This window comes from Sapajus apella, unplaced genomic scaffold (assembly GCF_009761245.1).
Source record: "Sapajus apella isolate SASKATOON/1434 unplaced genomic scaffold, GSC_monkey_1.0 scaffold6, whole genome shotgun sequence".
In the NCBI taxonomy this organism is placed as follows: domain Eukaryota; kingdom Metazoa; phylum Chordata; class Mammalia; order Primates; family Cebidae; genus Sapajus; species Sapajus apella.
In genome coordinates, this window is record NW_022436946.1 from 10,505,148 (window position 1) to 10,525,302 (window position 20,155).

Below are 20,155 nucleotides of genomic sequence, written 5' to 3' on the forward strand. Positions count from 1 at the left end.
AACAAAAAACTCGCTGCCTAACTCAAGATTGCCAAGTTATAGTTTAAACTTGTAATTAATTCTACCCTCTTGTAACATAGTGATAAATGAAAAAAGGAAAATTGAATTGGAAAGTATAATAAAGTGAATGAAAATGAGAAGGCAACATACTTAAATTTGTAGAATACCCCAAAAATAGTTTTAAATGGTAAGACTTACAGCACTACATGACTATATTAGAAAATAAGGTCTCAAATCATTAATTCAGCTTCAACTATAAGAAAACAGAACAGGGGTTGGCAAACTACAGCCCTTGGATCAAACCAAGACCATTGCTCATTTTTATAGATAAAATTTTATTGGAACAGTCTTGCTCATTCTTTTACATCCTATAGTGGCATACATACTTCAATGGCAGAGTTGAGTTGTTGTACAGAGATTGCATAGCTCACAAAGCTAAAATATTGCCATGTCATCCTTTGCATGAGAAGTTTACTCAACCCTGAACTGGAAAAAGAAGAGCAAATTAAACCCAAATCTATGGAAGAAAAAAAATAAAGATTACAACAGAGTTCAGTGTAATTTAGAAAATACAGAATGAATGCAGAAAAGCTATGGTTCACTGAGAAAAATCTATAAAAGTGATACTAATCAGAAAAATACAGATGATCAATAAGAGAAATGATAGAGCAGACCTATCCACAGAAGCTACATATAAAAGAAAAATATGAAAATAATATGAACTTCTTGCTAATAAATTCAACAACTTAGATGAAATAAATTTCTTGAAAGACATAGATGACCAAAACTGACTGAAGAAGCAAGTAATCTGAACAATTTTATATTTATTAAAGAAAATGAATGTGTAACTAAAAGCTCTTCTCACAAAGAAAATCCCATGCCAACATGTGTTTCCAAAATTTGAGGAAAAAATAACATGTATTGTTACATAAACTCTTCCAAAAAATTGAAGAGTTTGGATTCCCCCCATCTCAACTTATAAGGTTAGCATTACCCTGATACCAAAATCAGGCAAAGACATAACACTAGAAAACTCTATACCCATATTCGCTGCGTGCGGTGGCTCATGCCTGTTAATACCAGCACTTTGGGAGGCCAAGGCGGGTGGATCACGAGGTCAAGAGATGAGATCATCCTGGCCAACATGGTGAAACCCTGTCTCTACTAAAATACAAAAATTAGCTGGGCTTGGTGGTGGGTGCCTGTAGTCCCAGCTACTCGGGAGGCTGAGGCAGGAGAATTGCTTGAACCCAGGAGGCAGAGGTTGCAGGGAGGCGGAGGTTGCAGTGAGCCAAGATTGTACCACTGTACTCCAGCCTGGTGCCTGGCAACAGAGAGAGACTCTGTCTCAAAAAAAAAAAAAGAAAGAAAAGAAAAATCTATACCCATATTCCTTGTGGACAAAAATGCAATTTTTTAAATTTAACAAATCAAATCCAACAATATATTAAAATGATAATACACCATGAAAGAGTGGGACTTATCTCATGAAAACAGTGTTGGTAAACAATTTTGGCTTAACATTTGATAATCAATCAACTTAATTTATCTTATTAATTAACTAGAAAATAAAATCCAAATGATCATTTCAGTAGAAGCTTAAAGGCATTTGACAAAAATCTAACACAAATTTCTGATAAAAAAAAACTCTCAGTAAAATAGGAATAGAAGAAAACTTTATCAACTTCACAAAAGACATCTATGAAAAACTACAGCTAATGTCATACTTAATAAGGAAAGTGGATATTTTCCCCTTAAGACCAGAAAAAGTACAAAGATATCTGAGCTTATATCTAGTTAACATTGTAGTGAAGATTCCAGCTAGTGAAATAAGAAAAGAAAAAGGAATAAAAGGCATTCAGATTTCAATAGAAGTAATAAAACTCTATTGTGAAACAACGGTGTGTAAAAATATGCCAGGAAACCTACAAAAAAACCTGTTAGACCTAATAGTGAATTTATGAAGTATCTTTAGTTTGTTCAGCATGCTGTAACAAAATACCATAAACTGGGTGGCTTATAAACAATAAAAATTTATTCTCACAGATCTGGATATTGGGAAGTCCAAGAACAAGGAGGCAACAAATTCTTAAGAAATGTACGTAACCAAGCTAAATCCATGATCTATGTTGTCCAGTGCTAGATTGGTGATGTAATCAAGGGACAGGCTACCTAACCATAAGTACTTAATAATAGTTCGATTTTCTCCCTTGAGTTTCCTGAACGCCATGAATTATATAGTCTCCAGAAAGGCCTCTCAAAATTTCCATTTTCCTTCAACACTTTTCTCATACTATGTTGGTTTTGTGCCACCTTGTACAGAAATGTCTTCTCCTGGCCCATCTGCTTGTTACTCTTTCCCTTGTCATTCCTGATTTGGCATCACAAAAGACTAACCAAATAGTCTGGAAACAGCAAATCTGTCCATGGGAATCAAAGAAAGGGGTAAACCTGAGTGGAAAACACCAGAATCCTTTGACCAATTAAAGGATGAGGAAAATCTGGAACACTCATGCATTGAAAGGAAGAACACTGATGTGGTTAAAACCATAGGCTTTAGAGTTAGAATTCTAGGGTCCTGTGTCAGGCTCCATTATTTACCAGCTGTGTGACATTGATAAGTTTATCTAACCTTTCTGAGCTTCATTTGTCTTATCCGTAAAATGGAGATAATAATAATTACTTCCTAAGATGACTCTTTGAGCATTAAATGATTGAATACATGCAAGGTACTTAGAATTACACTGGCACAGAGAAAGCTCTCTAAGCTAGTACTTAATATTCATATGCATATTAATAACTTTGACCCTTCCATACATAAATACTTTTTGAGACCCAAAATAGAATGGGTAGCCTCAAGATAATGATCTTCCTAGCTCTAGAAGTGATCAAACTGATACTAGAGGAATGCTCCATCGAGAAAGTGCACATCACGTTCATTCATTTGATATTGATTGAACCAGGAGAGCATAAAGTCCCTTTCACATATGAGAGTCTATATTTCTATGCATCTTTTCTGTCTTGGTTATTTTCTTACTGTTTCTGCCATTCATCCACCCCAGATCAGAGAATCTTGAATTCTCTTGATCGTAGGCAATTTTTTTTTTTTTAGCTTGAAGGTATTTCATAAAAAAAGCTTTCTTTCAGATGACAAAACTGACAATTCACAAAATAGGGAAATAAAAATATGTTAACCTCACAGGAAATCAAATATTTGATAATACAAAGAATGTCCCTGCCTTGTTTACACACGATTTTAAGCACTGAGAATTTTGTAAAAAGTATAAAATGTTTTTAGCCAACTGACATCCACACAAAACAAGTCTTTCTACAAGATGGATAACAGAGAAAAACTAATTTGAAGTTAGTATTTTTGAAGTAGAGAATTAACAGGTATTCCACTAAAAAATATGTTTCTCTGTTTTCTTCTTTCTCTACTTCTTTTGCATTCGGGAAAATTAAACAGTTTTTCACCCTAGTGTTCAAAGGAAAATTCATTTTCTAATCAAAGAAAAATCAATGACAATTATCAGAGTTTGTCCCTATATCTAACCTTATCTCCTTTACTCTACCTTCCCAAATGGTGGGGTATTCTTTCAGTTAATAGCCACCACCACCTTCTTTGAGAATTTGCCCCCCCACTTCCTATACCTTTAACCTTCCTCTCCTTTCTGACTTTACCACTTCAACCTGCAAATATTGCCACATGCTTCATATTCACTACAAACCCTCCTTTGACCTTGAAGCCAACTCCTGCTACCAACCAGTTTCTCACTTCTGCATCTCTATTCTTACAGAATATCTCTCTCCTCTTCCCTTTCACTCTGCAGACATTTACTCCTCCTTTTAGAATTGTTTCCTAGTTGTGACACCATCCACCTCCCTAGCCCCAATAAGAGTAGTAAATATCCCTTGTCTCACAGAATTACCCCAAACACTCCATTGGTATCATCAGTTTACCTCAACAGGCTTGAGAGTAGGCCTACGAAGCTTGGCCTACAGAAGAGAAAAAGATACACATTGATTCCTTAGGGAATGAATGGATGCCCCAATTCTAGACAAATGCATATGAAAAAGAACGAATATGATTATATGTTCTAACTTTGACAGGTACATTTGGTTGCTGGAATTTAAAATTTTTCAGATGAATAAGGCCAATAGTCAGTAATCTCTTTGGCCCTGAATTCTGTGTAGGCAAAAATGTGTAACCTCCCACGTGGAAATATTAGCCATAGTCTTGGTGCTTTCCAATCAGTAATACAATTGAGAACACATGTTTTTCCCTGGGCCATTTGGTCTCATCTCTCTATGACCTACATAACTTCTCTTGACTTTTTCCCTCTAGGGTCTATACTCTAGATATTCCATACACAGACCAGCACACTGCCATGGGCGTCCCTGGACTGTTACTTAGTCTTTTTTGTCTATGCATACCTTCTTACCCACTATCATAAAACTGGAAAAGCAGAATGATCTGGAGAAATAAATAAGCTCAATCTATCCAAGATCATATATATATTTTGGTGATTTTTTTAAATTATTTATTTATTATTTTTTTGTGGCACGATCTTGGCTCACTGCAATCTCCACCTCCCAGATTCAAGTAATTCCCCTGCCTTAGTCTCCCAAGTAACTGGGACTACAGGCACACACCACCATGCCCAAATAATTTTTTTGTATTTTAGCAGAGGCAGGGTTTCACTATATTGATCAGGCTGGTCTTGAACTCCTGACCTCTGGTGATCCACCCACCTCGGCCTCACAAAGTGCTGGGGTTACAGGCATGAGCCACTTGTTTTAAGCCACCTTTCATTGAGACTTATTGTGGGGTCGAACTATAATAACTATAATATGAGATTGGCTGACATTTCTTCATTCAAACTTACAACAATCCTATCAAGTTCACACTACAATTATAAATTTTATCCCCCTTTTACAACTGAGAAAACCGAGGTATAGGGAAATTAAGAATGTTAATCTAAACCATATAGCTGGTAAGGTCTTAAGTCAGGACAGCTGTCTCCAAAGCCCACACTCTTAACCAATATTCTACACTGTCTCATGGAAAATCCAGGAATAGACATTCAGAGGAAAAACTGATGATAGATACTCAAGCGTATATTTAAAAAGAGAATGAGGCCTGGGAATATATTTCCTTATTATTTATAGAGTGTGTTAGTTTTTAAAAATGTAGAATAATAACATAGGGAACAGAAGAATAAAAACACCCTAAAGATTTCTAAAAGAACACTTTGACCTAAAGAGGCTCTTCTAAGCAAGTAGTTCACTTCTGAGCCATTAGTCATGCATTTAGAGTTTCTTTGGTGCTATTGACAAGCAAGTGAAATGGCAATTTACAGATTTTGTTAATCATTGTTCTCTTGGTGAGCAAATTTTCAATCTGTTTTAAAAACAGTCAAGTAATAGAACTAAAAAACCCCAAGCCAATTTGGACGGGAGAGAAGAGTACTCAAACATTTGCACTGACATCATTGTTTACCTAGTAGAGACCCTCCTGGCCATCTAGGAAGAATAACTCTTTGAGGAAGGGTTTCTGTTCTCAGAAAAACATTCCACAAACCTTTATAATTAATTAGAAAATGCAAGGCCCAAGAGAATTTTCCTTATCAGCAAAGTCATCCTAAATGTGTATAAGCTTATTATCTAAAATAATCAAGAAAGAGAATATTTTAAATACAAATAAATGGAGGATTTTTTGTTTGTTTTCCTATTTCATGAACCCATCTCCATCCTGTCATTGAGTTAATCATCATCAAATTGCACTAAATCAGAGATGGCAGGGGCTGTGCCTGGCTGGATACCAGTGTTTCTTGGTATTTGGTTATACTGGAAATGTCTTTGCAGTGAGCCTAATCTGAAAGATTTTTGAACAGCAATTCTCTTAGAATTCTAAACAGCAGAGGTTTTCTTGGTGGGGGGGGCGGGGGGAATGAAAGGATCTCTGTGTGTGATACATATTTTCTTCTGAAATCAAAAATAAGATATCAAGACTTTCCAATTTTTGTCTATCTCATGCACGCATGCACACACACACACACACACACACACACACACACACACACTCCCTCCTCCCCTCACAACACTTCTGTTGTTGGGAAGTCTAAGAGAATTGGGGAAAGGAGGAAGGAGTGGTGAGGAGAGGGAGACATTTACTTTCTGCACTGTTTGCTTTTTTAGCCATGTTTACGTCAGTCTTTTTGGGTAAAATAACTTTTTCTGAACGCTGAACAAAATGAAAAGGCAGAAAGACACACAGCTACACACTCAGCTGCATAATAAAGAAGATAGAAGGGAAGTACAAGCAAAATATTCCAGGTTGGCAGTGTCGTCTGTATTTTTCTTTGGCTAAAAGGCGAAGTTTCTCCTGAGGGAGTTAGGTTGTTTGCCCAACTAAAGGGTGGGGGAGGGATAAGGAAGGCAGATTTGCGTCTGTAGCTGATTGGCAGTTTCTGTGAGAAATTATCCACTCCAGTAAGTTTTGTTATTGCGGCAGTTTCTTTCTCAGAGTTGATGGTACTCTTTACTCTTGGGTGGAGGGTGGTGTGGGGAATGGGATGTTGTTTCTGGTGACTGCTGGGAGAAGAGAGTAGGGGGCAGCTGTTTGAGAGACTGAAAAGGTTCTGGGAGAATGGAATGTTGTTGTTCCTTCATTTTTGAAACCACTCTTCTTTCTGATCATGTTTATACTTTAAAATTTCACACTGCGGTCAAACTAGGCAAGGTATAATTTAACATGTCCCTTATAAACACCAGACAACTGCATTTGCCTGTAGGGACACAGGCACACAATTTTTATGTAGACATCTGGAAAAAAAATCACATTTTAATTAACAACCAGAACGTGAAAGAGCAAATATTTTCAATGCCACCTTTTTTTTTTTTTTTTTTTTGCTTTTCCGACAGTTTTTCTATTTAATGGAGATAACATATAAACCCAAGGGCTATCTTTCTCTCCTTCTCAACTGCAATTTAGAATCACACTGAAGAAGAAAGTTGTAAATAAGAAAAAGTTAAAATACATATTTCACATCAAGCATTCTACTGTAATATAAAAAAAGCAAACTTTACTGAAAAGGAATATTCCAGCAATTACCAAAAGATTCCACAGCTGTTCAACTAGAGAAACTATTTTTTCTTTCTTGGATTCCAACTCATCATCTCTCACAATTACCTCATAACTAATCAAAGCTTTTATGAAAACGTTAGTAGCCAAAAGAGCCACTTTGATTGCCTTCATTCCATTGACACACTATTTGCAGGCGTGTTTACTGCCACTAATAACTTTCTTTTTTAATTTTAAAATTGGTTCACTTGAAATCTGCTTTAACAACAACAATAAAATATATTCTAAAATATTCACATAGTATTTAGATAGAACATCCATTTTCTTGAACATTTCTTTACAACATGTAAGGAAAATGTACTCAGGGAAGGGGAGCAGTTGTTGATCTTGCAGACTACAGCATCAAGGTTTCTTAGAACATCTTATGTTTTGAGGACACACTGCTTGGAAGAGCTATTATAAGAATATATGTGTGTGACTTATAGACATCTATGATAAACAGCCATGCCTAAATTAGACAGTGCCCGTGCATGCTTTCATACATTCACCAAGTATTTAACCAAGCCTTTATGCTAGGTTTTGCCACTACAACCATGTATCAGACATAAATACTGCTCTTAATTTGCATGCAATCTAATAAGAACTTTTAAAAATACTGTTTCTTGGCCAGGTGTGGTGGCTCATGCCTGTAATCCCAGCACTTTGGCCAAGGTAGGTAGGTCACTTGAGGTCAGGATTTCGAGACCAATCTGGCCAACATGGAGAAACCCCACCTCTACTAAAAATATAAAAATTAGCTTGGTGTGGTGGTACGCACCTGTAGTCCCAGCTACTTGGGAGGCTGGGGCGGGGCAGGAGAATCGCTTGAACCCAGGAGGTGGAGGTTGCAATAAGCCAAGATCACACCACTACACTCCAGCCTGGGCAACAGAGTGAGACTCTGTCTCAGGAAAAAAACAAAGAATACTGCTTCTTGCCACTAGATCCTAGGCCTTTGCATCAGTTGGCTGTTACCACAATGCTGCATAACAATAACAAAAGCTTGACATTTTAGTGCCTTACAAAAGTAAGCATTTATCTCTTGCTCAATATCTGTGGATTGGGTTCAGCTGATGATGTAGGCTTGAGTCAGCTGTACTTGGCTCCAAACTTTGAATTGAGTCCAGGTGTGCTAATTCCTCCATGAACCAGTGGCTACCCAAGGCAAGTTCTTTACGAAGCAAAAGCAAAGAGCACAAAAGGGAAAATTCCGCTGAACAATTCAAACATCTGCTCCTGTCACATCTGCTAACATCTCACTGGCCAAAACGAATCACATGGCCAAGACCAGCACCAATGGGACAGGGAGGTATACTCCATAGGAAATGAAGACAATAATAAAGACAGAAGAGAGTGACTACTTGCTGGAAAAATTCCAATCTCCCCAAAACCCTCTTCTCTTTTCACATCATTCTTTTTCTAAAAGATCTCATCCAATCCAGAGATTTCCTTCCTATCTATGTATGAATAATTCACCAATTTATATCTCCAGCTGAGAACACTGGATTTTCTGTTTCCTTTTGGTTTTTGTTTTTTTGAGATGGAGTTTCACTTTTTTTTTTTTTTTTTTTTTTTTTTTTTGAGACAGAGTCTCACTCTGTCACCAGGCTGGAGTGCGGTGGCGCAATCTCGGCTCACTGCAACCTCTGCCTCCTGGGTTCAAGTGATTCTCCTGCTTCAGCCTCCCGAGTAGCTGAGACTACAGGCATGTGCCAGCACGCACAGCTAATTTTTGTATTTTTAGTAGAGACAAGGTTTCACCATGTTGGCCAGGATGGTCTCAATCTCTTGACCTTGTGATCCACCTGCCTCGGCCTCCCAAGTACTGGGATCACAGGCATGTGCCACCACGCCCAGCCTGGAGTTTTGCTCTTGTCACCCAGCTGGAGTGCAATGCAATAGTGCCATCACAGCTCACCACAAACTCCACCTCCCAGGTTCAAGTGATTCTCCTACCTCAGCCTTGAGTAGCTAGGATTACAGACGCCTGCCACCACACCCGGCTAATTTTTGTATTTGTAGTAGAGGCAGGGTTTCACCATGTAGGCCAGGCTGGTCTCAAACTGCTGACCTCAGGTGATCCACCCACCTTGGCCTCCCAAAGTGCTGGGATTACAGATGAGAGCCACCACGCCCAGCCAAGAACTTTCTTCTTAATTCCAGTTTTATAACCAAAAAACTCCTTGATAATTGTACTGGGATATCTCAAAGATACTCCAAACTTAATGTCTTAAATAAAACTCATGCTCACCCCCACTATCTATCATAGACCAAGGTGGTATTCTCCTGGTATTCTCCATGTCATTGAGTGCCTCATTGTCTATACAAACCAGAAATCTAGGAATCTATACTATTCCCCCTCCTTCAACTTTCAAATCCAATTGCTCTCTAAGACCTATTTTACCTTCTGGGCTTGAAATCTTCTCTTCATCTTCATCAACATCCTACTCTACGCTACCAGCATCTCACACCTGATATCACTTAATATCTATTAACCAGTGTACCTACTTTCATACTGGTCTTATTTAATTTGTTTTCCATTTAGAGTATCATTTTTGAAAAGCAAATCTAATCATGTCACCATTCCTACTTAACTCTTTAATGGTTTTGTGGTTTTAAAATATGCCCTAAATTATTTGATACTGCTTCTTTTAAAAAGTGAAGCCTAATTCTCCTCTCTTTGAATACGGAAAAGAATTACTTTTTTTTTTGAGATGAAGTCTAACCCTCGTCACCCAGGCTGGAGTGCAATGGTGCAATCTCAACTCACTGCAACCTCCACCTCCAGGCTTCAAGCAATTCTCATACCTCAGCCTCCGGAATAGCTGGGACTACAAGCACCTGCCACCACGCCTAGCTAATTTTTGTATTTTTAGTCGAGATGAGGTTTCCCCACGTTGGCCAGGCTGGTCTCGAACTACTGTGATGCACCCGCCTCGGTCTCCCAAAGTGCTGGGATTACAGGTGTGAGCCACCTCACCCGGCCCTAGTTACTTATTTTTAACAAATAGATGTGATGGAAGTGCAATGTGACTTCTGAGGCTAAGTTTTTAAAAGGATAACTTTGCCCCCTCTCTCTCTTTCTCTCCGTCTTTTCTCACTCTCTCACATTACTTACTCTCACAGAAGACAGCTACCATGCATAGAAACTCAAGCAGTCCTATGGAGAAGGGGCTCAAGCTTCTCCCCAACAGTGAAAACTAATTTTCCAAAGATGTGAGTCACCTTATAAGCAGATCCTTCACCCTAGTCAAGACTTCAGATGACTTTAGCCCTGCAAGATATCTTGTCAGCAACTTCATGAGAGACCTGGAGCCAGAACTGCCTGGCTAAGCTGCTCCTGGATTCCTGACCACAGAAACTGAGATACTAAATGTTTATCATTGTTTTAAGCCACCAAGTGTGAGGATAAATTGTAATGCAATATAGATAACTTCCCATTCCTTTCAGGAGAAAGAGCAGAATGCTTAACCCCCTTCTCCAGCCACACACCCCATAACATTTCCTACCACTCTCTGCCTCCCGGACATGCAGACCTTCTTTAGGTCCTTTACACATGTTCCTTTCTACCACAGAACTTTTGCTCATTATCTTCTGATTTCACAATAAAGTATTTCTTTCTGTCTTCACCACACTAGAGTCTATATTTCCACTAACTCTCCACAACCTTGTCACTTTTCCAGGGATATTTTTCCAGATATTAGTGAACTGTATGAACTCAACTATTATAACCTTTCTCTGCCTCATGTAACTCCTCCACTCCATTCACATTAATCATGTGATCATTTGGTTTCTATGTCTTCCTCTGTGGACGTCATGAGAGGTCCATTTGCCCACCACTGAATCCCTAGTACCTGTAATAATGACTGGCAGGGAGGTGGCAGCCAACAAAAATTTGTCAAATGGATGAATAAAATTAATAAACGTAAGATGTACACAGGAACCACAATAACATAAGGCAAAAATCCCCATGTTTGGAGTGAACAGAGCTGGAAGACCATACAAATAAGTATTAAGACACATTGTCAAGTTTACCATTTATGTCCCACAATTCCTGGTGCCTCTTGCCCTTTCACCTCTTGCCCTTTCACCTCTCCTTCAAAAGTAGCCTTCCTCTTTCTCCCTGCTTCCCTTAAAAGTTTCCAAATCCCTTATCTCTCTTTTCCTGGCTTCTCAATATTCACTGGCAAAGGATGGGTCAAATAAAGTAACTCACACTGAGGTGCTTATTGTCGGCAGAAAGTCCCACTCTGTAGGGATGTCCTGGAGGGAAATGGAGGTAGAGGAAATGAGCCGGTTAAGCAGACAAAAACCCAGGACAGAAGAGAGGCCGGTGAGAGCTGCCTATGCCAGAGTCAAACGGTAATGAGGGGGTGGGGGGCAAAGGATAAGGGAGAGGGCAGTGGGGCCAGTTCAGACCCTGCCCAGCAGCCCTCCTAATCCAAAGAAATGAGAAACAGACACCACTTCCAAGCCATAGGGTGCAATCAGAAGTGTCTGTTGCAAAGCTAGACTGTGAGAATGCCTGTCTGAGGTGAACGAGATAAGGAATAGGAGGCATGGTCTGGCATTGAAAAAAAGAAGCCTGCAGGAATAGGGCAAGATAAAAAGCCTCCAAATAGTAAGTTTCAGTGAAGAGTAGGCCCGCCTCTGGATGTCAGAAAATTAGAGGAAATAGAGAAACTCCAGATGAAGGAAGAGGGGCCCTTTTATCTAGGGCTCAATAGATTCACCCTCTTCATGGGCTTCCTCCCACTCTAAGAGCATGGAAGCCTGTTCTGAGCAGTGCATGGCCAGGGGAAGCTCTGGTGGTCTTTCTTGTCCAGATGCCCTTACTATGGTTCCATTGGGACAGCTATAGATGGTCAAGTATTTATATCATCAGTTAGCAGGCTAAGGCCTGGGACTGGCTCAGAGGTATATAGCCTGAAATGACTGAGAAACTTCAGTTTATTGGTTGTTGTGTGGTGGTTCACGCCTGTAATCCCAGCACTTTGGGAGGCCAAGGCGGGTTTATCACCAGGTAAGGAGTTCGACCAGCCTGGCCAAGATGGTGAAACCCTGTCTCTACTAAAAATACAAAAATTAGCCAGGTGCGGTGGCAGATGCCTGTAATCCCAGCTACCCGGGAGGCTGAGGCAGGAGAATCACTGGAACCCGGGGTTGGCGGGGGTTGGAGGTTGCAGTGAGCCGAGATCACACCATTGCACGCCAGCCTGAGCAACAGAATGAGACTCGGTCTCACAAAAAGAAAGTTCAATGAATAAATACTGATTATGGACTTCCGAACAAAGTAGCCAAGAAGAGCATTGCAGCATGCATTAGGAACACACGTGGGTTCCTAAACCCTTGCTGGCACTCCCAAGGAAGCTGTTCCCTTTCTTCAGCAGCTCCAAGTGTGGGTCTGCACCAAGTCGCTGAGCGCTCCTTCACAACCTGAGTCAGCTGAAAGGGCCCACATCAAACAATATTCAGTGCAAAGTTTAAGACAGATGACAAATACATTCAGAGAATCAAATTTTTGAGATATGCACAATGAATTCATTCGCCGCCTTTTATGAACTAAGCTATAAAGCCTCTCAGTGGATTTGGAATACTTTATTTGTTTAGCAGAAATATCAATGGCATCTCAATCACTAAAAGAAGCAGACTAAATGGATCTAGTCTTAGTGACTGAAAAAGATCAGCAAACTGTGTCCCCAAACAATTGTTACTGAATGGATTGTGCAAAGATAAAAATGAAAAATTCTGAATTATTAGTTGGTTTTATAACAGCATAGTCTATGGTGTGACCAGACACAGTCCTTTCAACTTACAGAGCAAAGGGAATATTGCCTAGTCTAGCACATCCTCTGATCTTATCACCCAGGCCTACAGACCCCAGAATAAGCAATACTCCACCCCTGCCGCCACCACCTCTTAATTACTCAGCTACATCCTCTTCACACGTTCTGTTGGAACTCAAAAGCCTTCAGAAGAATTGCTGTAAGGCCATCAGGCTTCCCTTCTAAATTCACCTCTGGGGCTCTATTAAAGTGTTGTGTGACAGAGAGGGTACTTCCCCAGCCATAAATAAATGTTGAGTCCAACCATGCTTTCTCATTCTTAATGTTGGAAAAGCAGGAGGGCAGTTGTAGGCATTAGCCTGCATGTGGCTGGTGACACCTAGAGTCACTAAGAATAATATTATAAAATTAAATTCATTGCCAGGCGTGGTGGCTCACGCCTGTAATCCCAGCACTTTGGGAGGCCGAGGCAGGCGGATCACAAGGTCAAGAGATCGAGACCATCTTGGCCAACATGGTGAAGCCCCGTCTCTACTAAAAATACAAAAATTAGCTGGGCTTGGTGGCGCGCGCCTGTAGTCCCAGCTACTCGGGAGGCTGAGGCAGGAGAATCACTTGAACCCAGGAGGCGGAGGTTACAGTGAGCCGAGATCGCACCACTGCACTCCAGCCTGGCATCTAGCGACCAAGCAAGGCTTTGTCTCAAAAAAAAAAAAAATTAAATTCATTTTCTATAATTTTTTTTTGAAGTGATATGTCAAAATGCCAACAATGTTACCTTGGGAGAATGTAAACACCCCAAGGATGCCTTTGCAACCTTTTTCAGCAAGTCATGGTCAACTGCAGTGAATCAACACAACCATCAATACCCTACGAAATCTGTCACTTATCAGGTATAACTCAGCATAAAAGTTTCAAAATATCTGTTTTTTAAGTAAATTATGTCAAATTTGGATTATTCCATACAATGTTACGCTCACTTATTTGCATTCTTAGATGCTTCCTCAAGAGAGAAGAAGGATACATCATTACAGCTAATAGGAGGGCAACCTACCAATCAACAGCTGCCAAAAATCTTCCACTCTTCCTTCACCCTCTCCAGGAAATCTTCCTCCTCTGAGAAATGTGTGTTCGAACACCTTACTTGGATATCTCCATGATGGTATATACCTTGTGACAGTGTCATCAATCACGTGCGTCTCAAAAGAAAAAAATAAAGTGATCTCAGACATTAGATCTTCCGTTAATTTTAGAGTACCTGAAAAGAACGGTCTGTCTTCAGCTGAGCTCCTAGAGAATGCTGAACTAATGCAGTATTACAGCGATTATTTCCCTCATGCTGTCATGGCCTGTCCCCTGCAGTGGTCATTTTACTTGATTATAACAATGTATCACATTTATCTCTTCGTTAGGATACCAGCTTTGAGTCTATAGCTGTGTCTTTTTATCTTTGTATTCAGGATCCAGCACATTGCCTGGCACATAGGAAAAATGTGGCGCCACGTGTTGAAACTGAATGAAATGATTAGATGAATGGATAGACAGACAGACAGACGGATGACTCAATGGATGTTATGTAGAATAAATATAGAGGATTAATGTCATCTAAACCACAAATGCTGGCCCCTGTTGTTGAACTGTAGAAGTTCTGACAATGTTTTGAGAACCAAGGTTATGTTTTGACAAAACTAATTTACTGTTTTGCAAAGCATAATTTTAGAGCCCAAATGACCACATTTGATGGAATTTCATTAAGCAGGGCTGTATTTTGTTTAGGCCAGGGCCTCATGACTGACAAATTCTATATTTTTTGTTTGTTTGAAGGTCTTTGCAGAAATGTATGACTGCACCAGCTCTGGGTTCTTTCTGGTTTCTCCTGCTCTGTAACCTCCAACAGAAAGATCCTGCTTCCAGAAGGTGCAGTGTCTTAGTGGGTTTCCCAGAATCTTTTAAATGTCATAGGAAGGCAATAGATTTTTTCTTTTTTTTTTTTTTTTTTAGATAGTCTCGCTCTGTCGCCAGGCTGGAGTGCAGTGGCCTGATCTTGGCTCGCTGTAACCTCTGCCTCCCAGATATAAGTGATTCTCCTGCCTCAGCCTCCTGATTAGCTGGGACTACAGGCGTGCCACCACGCCCAGCTAATTTTTTGTATTTTTAGTAGAGACAGGGTTTCTCCACACTGGCCGGGATGGTCTCAATCTCTTGACCTCATGATTCACCCACCTTGGCCTCCCAAAGTGCTGGGATTACAGGCATGAGCCACCACGCCCGGCCAAATGGGCAATAGATTTCTAAGCGACACCTGAATTCTGTGAAAATGGCTTTGAACAACGAGTTTCTTAAAATTTGTTTCTTTAAGGGATCAGGCTGGAAGCAATGTCATGGAGATACCGATTTGCTTCAATGAGAGGGAAGTAGATGTGCTTCTTTGAGGAAGGGGCTTAACTCATAAGGTATTTCACTAAACTCAATGCAGATCCTCAAACCATATGACTTTGTAAATTTGTCTAAGAATCAAATGATTTGTTCCAATTTAGTGTTTCTGACTTTCTGAGAATAGTATTTCCAAGAACATCCAGGAGAATGCAAAGTAGGAATAATCCCATCTCTGTCTCTCCTTTAAAAAAAAAAATTAGATAACGAAAGACAAATTAAAACATTTATATTTTATGATTTAACTTAAGTTTACAGATTGATTCATTTGTGGCAAATTATGACTTGAAACATTTAAAAAGAAATCAACCCCAACTTTAAAGAAGATGATGCCAGTAAATGGAAGGCAGAATTTAGCTTACTCTCTGGCTTTAGTCTTTTTCCTGTGCTATCTTTATAAAGGCTGTAAGTAGTAGCTTAGAAATGCTGGAGAGAGTTTTTCATTTTTTCGTTCTTTTTCTAACAGAAGGATTTGGCCAGAAACTTAGTTATTTGCATATAGTAGGATCTTGACATATCCTGTGCTTTATCTTGTTCACATTGTAAAATACTGCATATGAACTCTAGGATTTAAGACACATCAGCAGTTGCTGAACACTGCATTGAAAATGTATTCATTCCAAACTGAATTATCATTGTTGGTGACGTTCTCTTTTCTAAACCTTAAAAAGCTGAAAAATGGTAATACAAACCACATGCTTGCTTCATTCCACCACCATTCTTGGCAGGGCGAGAGCTGCCTGGCAACCTTGCCGTCAGCTGGGCCTGCGGTAATCAGGGCAGTGTTGCCCTGTAGTTAAATCTAATGCTTTCTTTCTGAGAACCCATCAGTGGATGTTTTTTCTTCTTATCAGACTTCTTAGTAATGTTTGAAAAGGGCTTCTGTGGATGAGGAGAATATGTCCTCATAGAGGAAGCTGCTGAAATAGTAAAAAAAAAAAAAAAAAAAAAGACAATAAAGTATTCTAATGACTCTGCAGAGAAAATGCCTGCAAGAACCGCCTGCCTGTTGCTTTGGACTTCGGCCCTACAGAGGCGTGGGACCCAGCCTGACTCAGCTGGCTGGGCTCCATTTCTTTCAGAGGACTTGGGGAGCCTCATTCCCTATGGAAACTCCAACAGCAAGGATCCAGTGTATGGAGTTCAGGGACCAAGGTCTAAAGGCTTAAAACACCAGCATGGCCTTATGTGTTCAGCCCTTGAATATTGACAATATTTTAATTCCAACATACTTAGGGTGAAAACATGTATTTGGAGCAACACCAATGATGAAAACATCCCTTTAAGTAATCCTAATTATAACTGAGATGACACAAATTTGTTATGAAAATTGAGCCTGTGAAAACTGAAACTTCCAGGAAAGAAAGATCACTGGAGCAGCCATAGCCACAGGGACAGTCTCTAATGTGACACAAAAGTCAACAGGAAACTGGAATTTACCAGGCAGAATTTTACTTTACAACCAAACTGCATAAACAAGGACATTATTCAACTCTTCCTATTCCTTGTTAATTAAACAAAATGATAACATATAACGTGCCTAGTAGAGTTGCTGCACATGACTGGCACTTAATACATATATGAGTTTGTTCCTTCCTGGTCAAGCAGATTTGCTTTGAGCTCCCTCTTCCAGAGGCCCTCTTAGCCAGCCCTTAAATACATATCACATTCACCACAGCTCTGCAGGGCCTCTTTCTTCCTTCAAGCACCTTCCATTGCTTCACCCTCTTTCCTGAGACCCATAGTCACTAAGAAAAAGAATCTCAGCCGGAGGCGGTGGTTCACGCCTGTAATCCCAGCACTTTGGGAGGCCAACACAGGCGGATCATGAAGTCAAGAGATGGAGACCATACTGGCCAACATGGTAAAACCCCGTCCCTACTAAAAATACAAAAAAATAAAAAAATTAGGTGGGCGTGGTGGTGCGCCCTTGCAGTCCCAGCTACTCAGGAGGCCGAGGAGGAAGAATCACTTGAACCAGAGGCGGAGGCTGCAGTGAGCCGAGATTGCGCCACTGCACTCCAGCCTGGTGACAGAGCCAGACTTCGCCTCAAAAAAGAAAAGAAAAGAAAAGAAAAGAAAAAAAAAAGAATCTCAAAAGGAGTTGATGAATCCAGCCAGTGGCTCCAGTAAGCCCTAAGAAAATAAGATCTTTCTATGATCTTTAACCTCAGGATCCTAGACCCCAAGACCTTAGATGAATTTTATTCTAAAACTGAGAATATGATGCCCCAGAAGGAGTAAGTGAATTATTCAAAGTCATGTAACCAAAGTGTCATTCTAATCTTATGATTTAAACAGCAGTGGCCCTCTATGCTTTTAGTTAGTTAGTTAGTTATACTTTCCACAGTAGTTAGAGGTGCTTTGTGAACGGACAAGAAATTATACATATGTCTGGAATTAACTGGATGCACACATTGGAAGTTGTATCATAATTGAAAACATACACGTATTTTTAATTTCCATTATAATGGGCAGAAAAGAATTTGGACTTCACTGGATGCTCTCATTCCAGCCCTTCCTCTCACAAACCCTGAAATACTTAGAAGTCCAGGTACTGAGCAAACTGGCAGGATGGGCACATTATCTGTCTTCCCCCTTTACTTCCCTCCAGCTAACCAGTAGGAAGAGTAAGCCTTGTCTCAATACCAGTTGTAATAATCCCCTGTGTTTCAGTTTATAGATTTAACTTTTAGGAACATCATTTGCCACTCAAATAAGAAATAAAATTGCTTGTATTTGCATATGTTCAAAAGTTTTATACCTGTTTTCTTGCTTGTCACTTCTGTGAAAGGTACTGAGATAAATATAGCTATTATTGACTTTATTCTAATGATAAGGGGACCGTGACAGAAGTGTAAAATGTCTCAGGGAAACACATTTCAAGTAGACTGTCATCAAGTGATGGAAGGCAGCTGGATGACATACTCCTTTTTAACTGAGATTCCTACATGGCTATAAATGGGCCAAGGTTAATGCAATTTAAAATCTATATCTCATTATTTCAGTTACAGTGAATTTTGAACCATCTTTAAAGAACACAAATTTGAATTTATCTTTCGAATTTACCTTTCTCAGAAATCTGTATTTATTTATCACTATTTAATTTAACCTTGGTCTTCCGTCTAAAGATTTAGGCTGTTTTTTTGTTTATTGGTTTGTTTTTGTTTGTTTTTCAGATGGAGTTTCACTATGGCGTAATCTCGGCTCACTGCAACCTCCGTGTCCCAGGTTCAAGTGATTCTTCTGCCTCAGCCTCCTAAGTAGCTGGGATTAGAAGCGACCCCCACCATGCCCGGCTAACTTTTTTGTATTTTTAGTAGAAATGTTATCTAGGCTGGTCTCGAACTCCTGACCTCAGGTGATCCACCCACCTCAGCCTCCCAAAGTGCTGGGATTACAGGCATGAGCCACTGTGCCTGGCCCCTAGACTGCTTTTTTAATCCACACTGTATCCACTGCCTTGAAGCTAAATTCCTCCTAGGCTTATCTCTAGCTGCACCTCTCTTTATCTGTATGTGGTCTGTTTATTACTAGCTTTCTATTAGCTTTATAGAAACAATCAAATACACAGCTTTAATTTCCTTTGTAGCCCTTGTGCATTAGCTGCAAGGGCTCTGTTCTCTCCTGAACTGTGTCTCCCAGGAAGGATGGAGCACAGATTGATCTCTGCCATTTAAAGCATCCCTCTATTCTGAGAGCCCCGCCCCATTACCAACTCTTCCCAACCAAGAATGTTTCCTTGGCATTGCTCTTTTTGGAATATGAGGGAAAGTTTTTCCTCCTTTTCTTAATTCCTTCTTTGATTAGCAGCTGCAAGTTAGGTATGATGACTTTTAACCACAAAACATCTTGGAAGCCTGTTGCTAACAGTAACACAACATACAACTTTTAAACAACTCTGTCTAAGACAAGCTGTTCCAGCCAAAGAGCTCCTCTGAACTGATTTCTAAAATAGGTGATATTCTTCCAGAACAAAACATTTCATGCAGGATTGTTTTTCAATGGTGATTTAAATCATCGCATGACCCATTTATCTTTAAAAGCTCAACTTCTTTCCTGTGGTGCAGTCAATTAAATAATGATTTCTAGCACGACCATACTGTAAAGGTCTCTTGTTACTTCCAAAAGCTGAACGTACTTGTGTATTTGATATTGGAAGTCATCACAGGATCCTTTATAAGGGAAAAGGTGCAGGTAGATGTATCTGTATAATTTTGGAGAGAAGCCAGTAGAGAGTTAAACATTCTTTTTCACAGATTTTAACTTTGTTAAGACTTTTAAATTTATCTTTCTAGAAGATTGTGTGTTTACCCTACATTTTCCCTGTGTTAAAATTGCATTTGTTTGAGATTCAGTGACTTCTTCCTTTAGTTGCACAACATGTTAGTTAATTATTTTCCCAAGCTCCACCTATTTGCCTTCTTTATATCTCACTAGGCCCATCTCTTCTGGCCTCCTAGAGCTGTACTATGCAATTATGTGACCACATGTAGTTATTTAAATTTAAGTTTGCCGGGTGCAGTGGCTCACGCCTGTGATCCCAACATTTTGGAGGCCGAGACCAGTGGATCGCTTGAGCTCAGGAGTTCAAGACCAGCCTGGATGACATGGCAAAATCTCATATCTACAAGAAAATACAAAAATTAGCCCAGCACAGTAGCACAGGCCTGTTGTCCCAGATCCTTGGGAGGCTGAGGTGGGAGCACAGGAGGCTAAGATGGGAGGATCACTTAAACCCAGGTGATGGAGGCTGCAGTAAGCTGAGATGGTGCATGGCACTCCGGCCTGGGCAACAGAGTGCAACCTTGAC